Source organism: Orbicella franksi, chromosome 10, assembly GCF_964199315.1.
Source record: "Orbicella franksi chromosome 10, jaOrbFran1.1, whole genome shotgun sequence".
Lineage (NCBI taxonomy): Eukaryota > Metazoa > Cnidaria > Anthozoa > Scleractinia > Merulinidae > Orbicella > Orbicella franksi.
In genome coordinates this window covers 11,644,836-11,656,965 of record NC_138154.1, presented here as the reverse complement: position 1 = coordinate 11,656,965, position 12,130 = coordinate 11,644,836, and the positions used below count along the sequence as shown (strand labels likewise).

Here is a 12,130-nt window from a genome sequence, read left to right as displayed (position 1 = left end):
CAACGCCATCAGCGAGATGGTTCTCAATTTGCTGAAAAAGAGGATCCCCATCAACGCAACGACTTATGGGAAACTGAAAAGACATAAAAAGGTTTTGCGTGAAGTGGGTAGACGCAAAAACTCCCTCAAGCGTCGAAGAGAACATCTCCTGAGCCAGAACGGAGCGGGGTTCTGGAGCGGTTTACACGGTTGTTTCAAAGCATGTTGTGTACGGTGAAAGGACGCAGCGAGGACGGCTACCCGCTCGAGGGGATCGACGTCCTACCCAATTTCCCACCGAGAAAAGACGAGTCCAATACCATTCCTAAACTCGTGCAGTTGTTGCAAGACGCCAACCGTCGCGAAGCCCGATGGAAAGACTCGTACGAGTTCTTGAACAAGAGATACCACGACCTGTATCAAGAGTACATGGCTTTAAAGTTCGGTGACTTCTGCCAAACCTGTCAAACGAAACGAGATACCACGCCGCCCGGTGGGTGCATCGAGTTGTGCAGGGAGTGCGGTAAAGGCAAGCAAACCGTTCAAAGTCTCAAACTCGAGTTGGAAAAGAAAGACGAATCCATACGGTACTGGCAAGACTGTTACGAGACGGCCTTGAGAGAATTGTCCGAGTTTCCCGACACGACCTTGAGTCAGGTATGAATGAAGTCATGATGGTACCCGTTCAAGAATTCAATCGTTTGCAAGATTATTACAAGGGTAAGATCAGTCAGAATGCCTTGTTGAACAAAGCGGGACGTCTGGCCGCCGAAGAACATCTCATCTTGAACGACAAACGTATCCCCGACAGCATGGCCGTCAAGATGACCAAACCCATCGCCACCGAGGAAGGTAAACTGGTGAAACGCATACGGACGGGTAAAAGCGGTCCCATCTCGTACCAGGGAACGACAGAACCCGAAGGCATGGTCGACGCACCCGTCGAAACTCTGTTGAAACAGATCCTCAAGGGAGTCAACCAACCACCGCAGCCCCCGTGATCATCCCGCCACAACCACTTTCCACGACAGGACTGAAAAAGGAGCTGAAAACTCCCAAACCATCCACGTCAGTTTTTAAAAAGGAGTGGAAATCTCACAAACCTCTCATTCCACCCAAACCAGTCACGTTAGGCAAAACTCCCATATCATCCAAGAAAGCACCCATCTCCGATAGAGCCAAACGTGTCCTGAAATCACTCGGTATCGACTACGACGACGGTGGTTACAGTCCCAAAGGCAAGGCAAAGAAGTACAAGAAGGTCAAACCGACAGCCGCAGAAAAGTTACAAGCAGAGTGGGAAGATTTCGAAGACCCCTGGAGAAAAGGACTGAACTATGACTCGGATTAAAAAGAAGAGGAAAAAGGCATCACCCCCCACGAGGAGAAGTACCCGTAGGCATCGTCAACGAGGGTATGGGATCGACATCCAAAAATGGTTGGGCAAGACTGGGATCGAGTTTCATTGGCCCGGTTATCAGTACATGGGACCTGGTACCAAACTGAAGAAACGTCTCGCGCGAGGAGACCCGGGGATCAACCGTCTGGACCGACTGGCCAAACAACACGACATTGACTATTCCAGGGCCAAGAACTTACAGGACAAATGGAAAGCCGACACCAAGATGATCCAAGCCATTGGCAAATTACCCGGACGTAAAACCATGACAGAACGCATTGTCAAGAAAATCATGCAAACCAAGAAACGTTGGAAATTGTAAACTTTTATTGTTGTCATCATTAAATTACACACTTTGTTGTTTTTTCAAAAAGAGTCTCTTTTTGTTTTCTTCTTCAAGTCTCACACACCATGCCATTGTGGTACAGAGTATCCGAGGCATTCGGTGTCACAAACAAACGTTCGATCCTTATTTGGTCCCCGAACGTCGACGAAGATATGAATAACAACCTAAACCTAATTCTGGAGGTGAATTCGAACACTCTGAAAGGGGTGTTGAAATAAAACAGGCGATACACCTCCATGCGTATATGATCGTACGAAATGACATTGAGGGGAAAGAACACGGTGCCGTGAATGTACATGGGACTTCGTAACTCCGTGGATTGTATAAAGGCCTCCATCTCGCGATAGTACTGGAACCACACCGTGACAGGAAGGGAATAAGGCAAATGATTCCAGGAACGCGTCAAGGAATTGTGTGTCTCGAAGGGTCTTCCGGTGTCTCTCATATTGGTAAGGGCGTCATGAATCATTCCACGTATCCTGTCCACTGCGAAAATGAAAAAAACAGTGTCAGGTCCACAGTCCGTTCTCATGGTAAAGCGAGGGGCCGCCAGGAAAAGGTAGTAAACAGAGCTCTCGAATCTCAATATCCCTTTGTCCCTCCACGCGTCTAAAGAAGAGTCTGAACCTTTGAATTCGGATCAAGTTATACGTATAGTAAGGGGTGCTGTAAATGAACAGACGGTACAGATAACTTCTAATCTCTCGGGTCGGTTTCACGGGGAGACGCACACTGCCGTGAATGTACAGGTCTCGATCCCGATACAGAGTCACGAAATTCCTGATAAAGGTATAATAACGTGTTCAAATACCAGGGTCAATGGCATACGGCAAATCATTCCACAGGTACGATCCCTCGTGATGACAATGGTTAGGTCTACCCTCACTACGATATCGCTCCAACTCTCTCTCCATTCTAACTAAATGATCATTCGCACCTGCCGGTAACTGGGGCTCCTCATAATCATCTTCCTCGAGTTCCTCGTCGGTTTCCAACACGACCTCGGGTTGAATATCGTCGATCACGCGTCGGCAGTTGCCGCAGGTCATAACCCGTCTCTCCATCTCCTGGTAGCAACGTCGATGCATGAACACACCGCAGCAAGGAGTACGTTGGCACGATGCCAGAGAATCGACGTGAATATCTCTCTGACAAATAAAACACACTTGATGAATCGGTGTTTCCTCGGGTGTCTGACCCCGAAGGCGACGACTACGTCTCGGTGGTTCATCGTCATCGTGTGATCGTGCACGCCGACGACGTACTCGTCTCGGCGATCCTTCGGGGGAATGACTTCGACTGCGCCTGGATTCAGTCTCCATCAGCAAAACTGAAAAAACGTCGAATGCGCGCACCTCGCTTTATGTCAATCATGCACCAATCAAACGAAAAAAGGCCGACATCACGTGATCAGAGTAGACCCAGGGGATAGGGGGTATCCCCAACTCACGGTCGGAGACTGGAACCAGGTCGAGTGCAACCTGGGATCCAGTTTTACCGTAAGTATAAAAAGATCGGCTCGAACCGTTCACGGCACTCTGAGTCTTTGACTTGTTTCGAGCGCTGAAAAAATCATGGCACAGGAGCTGACCGATGAGGAGATGAACCAACAGATGGGTCAACATGAAGCAGTGAGTATAACGTGCACCCTATGTGAGACAGTCATCCTTAGAACCGAAACCTGCGCCCTTACCAAGTGCTGTAATTACTACGTGCACTACGGTTGCTTCGCCAGGGCACTCGATGATCAGATGGTGAACAAGGGGGTGACACAGGAAAAGTTGCACTGTCAGATCTGTCACACACCGTGTTATCTAAGTACGATCGTGGCCTCCCTGGACAACTGACCCATGGAACTGAGACTCGTCGTCACCTCCTTTACCCTAGAGTTCTACCTCCGTTTGGACTTGAGATTTTGTTTCGTTGTGTTTTGCGGTTACAAATTCACACGACATCTTTGTCACGCCTTGTTCATCACCTTCTTTTCATAGAGTTACTGGGATTGGTTGCCGCCCGAGATCCAAGTGTACATAATCTCACTCGCGGAGTCACAACTTGCCTTCGAGTGGAACAGGGCAATCAAAACACAAATGAGCATATCCAGATGGTTGGAGAGACCGAGACCCGTCCCGTTCAAACAACTCATGCTCGATACCCTGCCTGTCATTTCCGATTACAGAGCCACTGGGATTGTCTCCCCCCTGAGATACAGACCTACATCGTTCGACTTCGAGAGTCCCAGTCTCTCATCGAGATGCGCGAACGTGAATCGTGGAGAGAGCTTTGTAACGAGATACGAACCTTTGCTAAGGTCCAAGCTAAATGGGGACTAGGGTCACTCAAAGTCAAGCTAGAGACATGTAAACTGAAGTTTTGCCCCCAAGGATTGGTTCCAGGGACACATCAAAAAAAGCATATGATCGTGTCGGGTTTATACAGAGACGCCCAAAATGTCCAGCGAGAAATATTTTTAGGATACAGTTTTAATGGTGCTTACTACAGAATCGATGACGTTAAGAGACTTTCACTCTTTTAGAGTCACTGGGACAGGCTACCTCCAGAGATACAGTGTCATGTGATCGACTTGGCAACCTGGCAACACATATTCGACCGCAGGAACAATGAACTATTGAACAAACTTCATGAAGAAATTGTATGTTACGATATACTGAAAATACAATGGGGCTACGGTCACATAGAATTAAGAACCAAAAAAATGTGATTTTATCGCTTGTAATGAGATGTACGGGCCATTCAAGCCTGATCACATGACCATCCACGGTCATTATGTAGACATTCATAACCGCGAAAAGAAAGTCTTTTTAGGATATAATTTCAAAGACGCACTCCGTGATGTAAATGACAAAAAAGCGTATGCATTCTTAGATGACGTATGATTGGTTCTTACAGAGTTACTGGGATAGGTTACCAGAAGAACTAAAGAGTTACATACTTTGCCTGGCAACCTGGCAACACATATTCGACCGCAGGAACAATAAACCATTGAGTCGACTTCACAGAAGAATCTTGGATTATGCCGAACTGAAAAGACAATGGGGCTACGGACACATACAAATCAAAAAACAGAAATATACACTTCGATCAAATTACGGAGGCAGATCTTATTTCACGGCTTTCTATGGTTATTACATCAATCTTAGTAACAGGAAAAAGAAAATCTATCTAGGATACAGTTTCATAAACGTGTTCCATAACTTAGAACGTAAAGAAGCGTCCCTGTTCGGTCCCTTCGAGGACGCTGATGCTGATGTTGAATAAAGAAAGCGATGTTCGTAACATTTTGTCTCATTCATGTCTTTTCACAGAACAGACGGACCCACGACGAAGCCTTCCCCTTCGACGACGACGACGATGACTGGATCTTTGATCCGGCTCTCGACCGACTGATGATCCAAACCGGAGGTGGAAGCAATACAAGACCCCTCCTAGAATTTGAATTAAGACCCGTAGGCGCTCGACGTAACTGGAGAAATGTCCTCAACAAACAACGATTCGAAGCCACGCTCAGACAACACAGAGACGTGACTCCCAGGGACAATCTAGGGCAAGAATTGACTCACGCCCTTCAACGATCCATCGAGCAACAAATCGCTCAGGATCCTACCCTGACACCCAACTCCACGGTCCATTTCACCATGCAGTCCAGTGCCTTCACGCACGCCTTTCAATCCACCACCTTCACCGTGCGAGAATTCGAAGAAGGGAGTGAAAGACTAGACACTTATCTCCAGTCTCTCGCGGCCAAACTCAACTCCAACGAAGAATTCACCCCCGACGACACGTTTACCATGGAAACCACTTTCATACGCACCCCGGGGCGTGGGCGTGGGAACGGAAAACGATACAAGCCGAGTTGCGCCGCCGTACGGGGAATCGTCAAACGGTCGCGCGTGACCATCCAAAACAAAGACAATCTATGCTGCGCTCGCGCCATCGTCATCATGAAAGCCCTGGTAGATGCTGACATGAATCCGCGAGACCAAGATTACCACAACCTCAAACAGGGGCGACCCGTCCAAGAGCGATTGGCCAAGGAACTCCACCGTCTGGCCCACGTCCCCGAAGGACCTTGCGGCATTCCCGAACTGCAACAGTTCCAGGCCGCGTTACCTGGGTACCAACTCAAAGTCCTTTCCATCGATCCACCCCACATGCTCATCTATGCAGGACCCGAACCCTCGGACAAGATCATTCGTCTCATCAAAGAAGACAGTCACTACGACGGATGTAACTCGTTTAAGGGATTCCTCAACAAATCCTACTTCTGCGACGAATGCAATCGAGGCTACGATCACGACAACTTTCAGCGTCATCCCTGCCACGGCAAATGGTGTCCTGCCTGCAAACGAAAGGACTGCCCCGATTTCATCGAAGCCAAACGACCCCTAGCACGTGGCAAGTTTCCCGCACCCACCTCGATCTGCCGACTGTGCCACAGAAAATTCTTCGGTGCCCAATGCTACAACTACCACTTGCAACGGCGGAGCCTCAATATCCCATCCATCTGCGACACTTACAAAAAGTGTCCGGACTGTTGCCACGTCTACGAACCAAAGGACAGGAACAGGCGAGGAGGTGACCGTTTCACCCCAGATCACAAGTGCGGATGGGGCGAATGCCACATCTGCGAAAAGAAAGTCTTTCTGCCGACGCACCGATGTTACATCCAACGCATCCCCGAAGACGAAGACGAACCCAAAAAGAAACGCGTGCCGCGCGACGAAGTCAAAGGCCGATCCTTCGAAGAACCCGAACCCGATGATCCAGACACACGCGTCCTGGTGGACCGAGATCCACCCCTTCAAGTGTACTGCGACTACGAAGCCATCACCGACGCCGAAGGGAATCAGACACCCATTCTACTCTGCCTGGAAGACGATGAAGAGGACCAATTCTGCTCCTTCTACGGTCCCAACTGCACCGCTGACATGTTCGACCACCTCGAATCCCTCGCAGTCGACGTGGACGGAGACGACCGGGACGTCATCGTCCTCTTTCACAATCTCAAAGGCTACGACGGGATGTTCATCTTACAACACTGTTACGCCACGCATCGAGAAGTCACAGACCAAATCACCGTTGGCACCAAGATACTGTCCCTGAGATCCGACAGACTGACTTTCGAAGATTCCCTTTGCTTTCTCCCGTTCCCGCTGGCCAACTTTCCAGCCACCTTCGGAATCCACGAACTCTGCAAGGGATTCTTCCCGCACAAATTCAACACCCTAGAAAATCAAGAGTACGAAGGACCCATGCCACCGCGAGACATGTACGATCCCGACGGCATGTCCGCCAAAAAGAAAGCCGAATTCGAACTGTGGTACCAAGAGAAAGTCAACGACAACTACCATTTCGTACTAAGGCACGAAATGGAAGCCTACTGCGAATCGGACGTCAAACTCCTCAAAGCGGGCTGTCAAAAGTTCCGGCAAGAATTCAAACAAAAAGCCGACTTCGACCCCATGGAGAAATGCGTCACCATCGCCTCCGCCTGCAACCAATTCTGGCGCAAGAAACTCGTCCCGACCAACACCATCGCCTCCAGACCACCTCGAGGCTGGCACGGGGCCCGATCCAATCAGTCCGTCAAAGCCCTAAAATGGCTAGCCTGGCAAGAACACTTGTTACAACACACTGACCAAGGCGATCGTATCCACACCGTGCGAAACGGAGGTGAAGTCCGACTAGCCAATCACCTCGTGGACGGATACGATCCAACCACTCGAACCGTCTACGAATTCCACGGATGTCTATGGCACGGATGTCCTCGATGTTTCCCTCTAAAACGAGACAGATATCCCATCTGTCACGCCGATCGCATCCTACACGAAGTCTACGAGTCCACACTCCGCAAACACGACCTTCTCAGTCGCCAAGGCTACCAGCTCTGCGTCAAGTGGGAATGCGAGTGGGACCTAGAAGTCAAAACCGACCCAGATCTCCGCAAGTTTCTAGACACGTTTTAAATCGTCGAACCGCTGGATCCCAGAGAAGCCTTCTTCGGAGGGCGCACGAACGCCGTCAAACTGCATCACGTGACCGACGTGACCCAAGGAGAAAAAACCAAGTACGTCGACGTGACCTCGCTCTACCCATGGGCCAACAAGGAAGGCGAATACCCCATAGGACACCCGCAAGTCATTGTCAACCCCCAAGATAAAAACATCCATCACTACTTCGGAATGGCCAAAGTGGACATACTACCACCTCACCAATTATACCATCCCGTTCTACCTTTCAGGCACGGAGGTAAACTCACCTTCCCACTCTGCCGGTCGTGCGTGGAACACGAAATGACCAAACCACTCCTAGAGAAATCGCATCACTGCCCTCACACGGCCGAGCAACGCACGCTACGAGGGACCTGGTGCACACCCGAAATCCAGAAAGCCGTTGCCATGGGATACACGCTCAACAAAATACACGAAGTACACCATTTCCCGCCAGAACAACGCCGTAAAGGACTCTTCGCCGATTACGTGAATACCTGGCTAAAAATTAAACAGGAATCCGCTGGCTACCCTAACTGGTGTAACACCCCCGAAGACAAGGCACGGTACGTGCAACAATACCAACAGAAAGAAGGCATCGCTCTCGATCCGACCATGATCCAGAAAAATCCCGGACGCAAAGCCACCGCCAAACTCATGCTCAACTCCTTCTGGGGCAAGTTCGGTGAAAACCTACACAAACCCACTACCCAAGTCGTCTACAACGCCACGCAACTCTTCGACCTCGTTTCCAATCCCTTCAACGACATACGACAAGTCAGAATCGCCAACGACGAAGCCCTAGAAGTCGTCCACGCCGAACTCAAAGACAATCAACCCGATAACGGACGAATCAACATCTTCGTCGCCGCTTTCACCACCTGCTGGGCTCGGCTCAAATTATACAGCTACCTAGAACAGTTAAAACAACAAGTTCTCTACTTTGACACTGACTCCGTCATCTACTCGCACAAACCAGGTCAAGCCGATGTCCCGCTAGGCGATTACCTGGGAGAGATGACCAACGAACTCGACGACGGCGATTTCATCACCGATTTCACTGCCGCTGGACCCAAAAATTACGGATACAGAACCCACCAAGGTAAAGTCTGCTGCAAAGTCCGAGGCTTCTCACTCAATGTACGAGGATCCAGGCAACTCAATTACGACGTCATGCGGCAAAATCTACTCGACGAACTCACACAACCTCTAGAGGAACGACGCAACATCCACGTTGTCAACCCCAACTTCTTCTGGAGAAACCCCGCCACCAAACATCTCAAAGTCATCACACGGACTAAACGCTACGGACTCGTCTTCGACAAATGCGTCGTAGACACGAACACTTTCATGTCGTTTCCATACGGATACACACCATTGTAATTTTTACTTCCTGTAATCAATAAAAATCAATTTTTAAACTCACTTCCGGTCTATCTCCTTATTTGGGCATGCGCGCGAGCTGTGACGTCACGGGCGCCATGTTTTGCTACCAAAGGGGCCATCTTGGATTTTCAAATTTAAGAGAATGTATGGGAAAATCTTGGTCACGTGGTATAATCCCTGGCTCCTGATTGGTTACGGCCCCAATCAGCGCTATTTACTACTCTTATTACTATTTATACTGTAATACCAAAAATGAAAATATGTTTAAACAAAATGCTACAGAAATAAACACACAAAGAACAAGTTATTATTCTTTGAGCTTGGGCCAATATGAAGAGAACGTATTTCAAAATTAAGTTCGTTATTTAAGCATCCTTGTTTGCAAGTGTCGCAGTTATTCATGTATTTGAAAAAGAAAAAAAAAACGCGTCTACCAATTTCTGCTTTTTGACCTATACTTATATTGCTATTTATGCAATAATACCGAAAAAGAAAACATGTTTGAATAAAATGCCACAGAAATAAACACACAAAGAACAAATTATTATACTTTGGGCCTGGGCAAATATGAAGAAAACGTATATCAAAATTAAGTTCGTTGTTTAAGCATTCTTGTTTGCAATTGTTGCAGATATTCATTTATTTTAACAATGTTTTACGTTGTTTGCCCTTTCAGCTGCCCTCGGATTTGTCCCTGTATTTTGGTGTTGCAGTTAAATAGAGGTTTGCAGACCATTTTCATTCAAAGGGCATTTTTTGTTCTCTTGATGTCATCCTGCCCTTGTTTTGTTTGCTTTTCACGCCTGTGTTTGAACTGTAATGATTAGTCACACAACCTAAAGTGTTCTGTGTTTACTCAGGAACATCTACGTGTACTATATAGGTCAAGGCATTTGTGGAACCCTATACAAATTAGTTGGCGTGAGGAAGTCAACAAAACTTCTTTTGAATTTAGTTTGGTTGTTTGTTGGGTTTTCTTCCTTGTTTTGCAATTTTTTAGCAATTTCGGCTGACTTAAATGATGTGAATGTCTCTTTGGTACAAATATATTCGATGTTTTTTTTTAATGTAAACCCAAGAACGATATACTGAAATGTCCAGCTAAAACCCCAAATTAGGTTTTTGTGAGATTTCGTTTTATCTGCCAGCCTTGTGTTTGTTGCCAAATTACGTAAATAGAAAGCTTACGTGCAATGGTTCATCGTAATCCAAGATGTTTCGTGTAACTTATTAACTGTATCACAGTCCAGATTTTAGTTTCTTTCGTGATCATTTGCTTTAAAAATAATACTAAATGATGAAAAAAGAAAGAAAGAGAAAAATACTGTGTTGATAAACGCACAAGAGACGTGTTTACTCTACACAAAACGCATGCTTATGGTCACATCTACAACAATGACATAAATAATTTAACTTAATAAACGAGGGACAATACTTGGCTTGGCTAAGTAAATGATGCAAGATGTCAACTCATGCTCACTCGTGATTATCGATTTAGTCTGTAGCAGTCTCGCAAGCCAATTCAAGCTGGCTAAGTCGCCGAAACTACGACAAAAACATAAATGGTCGTAACACTTTTTGGCGTTGTGAGATGGCAGAAATCTGTAAAAGCTGAATACAAGTCTCTCAAAGCAGGTAACCTTTGGCACATTTTTCTTAAGTAACACTGGCAAGATATTTGTATAGAAATCCCTAACGAACATATACATACGCGTCACATTTCGAAAGGCTTGCTCAAACAAACACGGAGATAGAACATCGAAGACGTATAATCCAGCTTACAAACCCTGCAAGCTTGTTCTCCATGTTATGTATGAAATTGAGAAGTTTTAGTTTAAGGAAAACGATGTCGTGAATTACAAACATGCGCCGCTTCAAATATCTGTACGTTTTACGGCAACCGATTCAGTATAGCGGAGGAACTCCCACTCGTAGGTTTTTCTAAATTCGGGCATTACAGAAGTCCTTTTGCGGGCGTGCTGTAATTGCTTGGAAATAACTCCAGGAATTGACGAAACTACACGGGTTTCGGGATAAAGCTCCTTTTGTAGATCACCCTCGAGGCAAAATTGCTCTGGTTGACGGGGATTATCTATTGTAGCCCAGATCCAGGGTATTGAATTCACTTCTTCTGTCATGATGGGGTGGGATTTTAAAAAATCAAAGATCACACTCAGAACACATGAGTCAGTTACGTTAGACCCGAAGGAACAAGATCCGGGGATTTTTTTTATTACACTATGTACTACCTGTATAAGGTCGCATTCTGTAACACCCCCCACTTGATCTCATATTGCTCAGGACATAACCATGTTTACATAGTTTTCTTATCAAATGTGAAATATAGCAAAATTATACACAATTATGAACGGGAACAAAGTTTTGTAAACTGAAACCATGCATTCTATCCAAAAATGTAACGCCTGAATTTCTGCAACTTGAACTTTGTTTCTGCCTTAGTCATCAAGTCAGCTGCCATGATAACGGACGTCAATATGCTTCGATCTCTGCCGATTTACGGGGTTTTTAGATAAAGCGATTGCGCCCTGATTATCCTCAAAAATCACAACTGGTCCACACACTTCATCGATGTCTCTTAACAGTTGAGTGAGGTACAAACCCTCCTGCAGAGCTGCCGACAGTGCAATATACTCTGTCTCGCAAGATGACAGCGTCACCGGCTGTTTCCTCGACTTCCAGGAAATAAGAAGGCCAGCTTTGTTTAGACTGAAACAGTACCCACTGGTATTTCGCCTGTCATCTGTTGCTGACGCCCAGTCACCGTCACTATAACCAACCAAAGTTAGGCCATCATCACATTTCCTGTAACATAGCTCTTACTGGAGAGTGCCCTTCAAGTACCTCAAAACATGTTTCACTGCAGTCCAGTGTTCCTGAAGTGGGCTGGAGAGAAACTGTGACAACCTACTTACCACCCAACATATGTCTCGTCTGGTGCATGTCATGGTATAAACCAAGCTAGCAACAGCTTCACGATACCTTCTGGAA

At 46.9% G+C, this 12,130-nt stretch overlaps 1 long non-coding RNA gene across 1 annotated transcript in view; it reads right to left on the bottom strand.

Annotated features, from left to right (window-relative positions):
* LOC145500511 (uncharacterized) overlaps positions 1 to 12,130 on the bottom strand; it is a 340,504-nt gene that overhangs the window by 122,398 nt on the left and 205,976 nt on the right. The window lies entirely within an intron of this gene.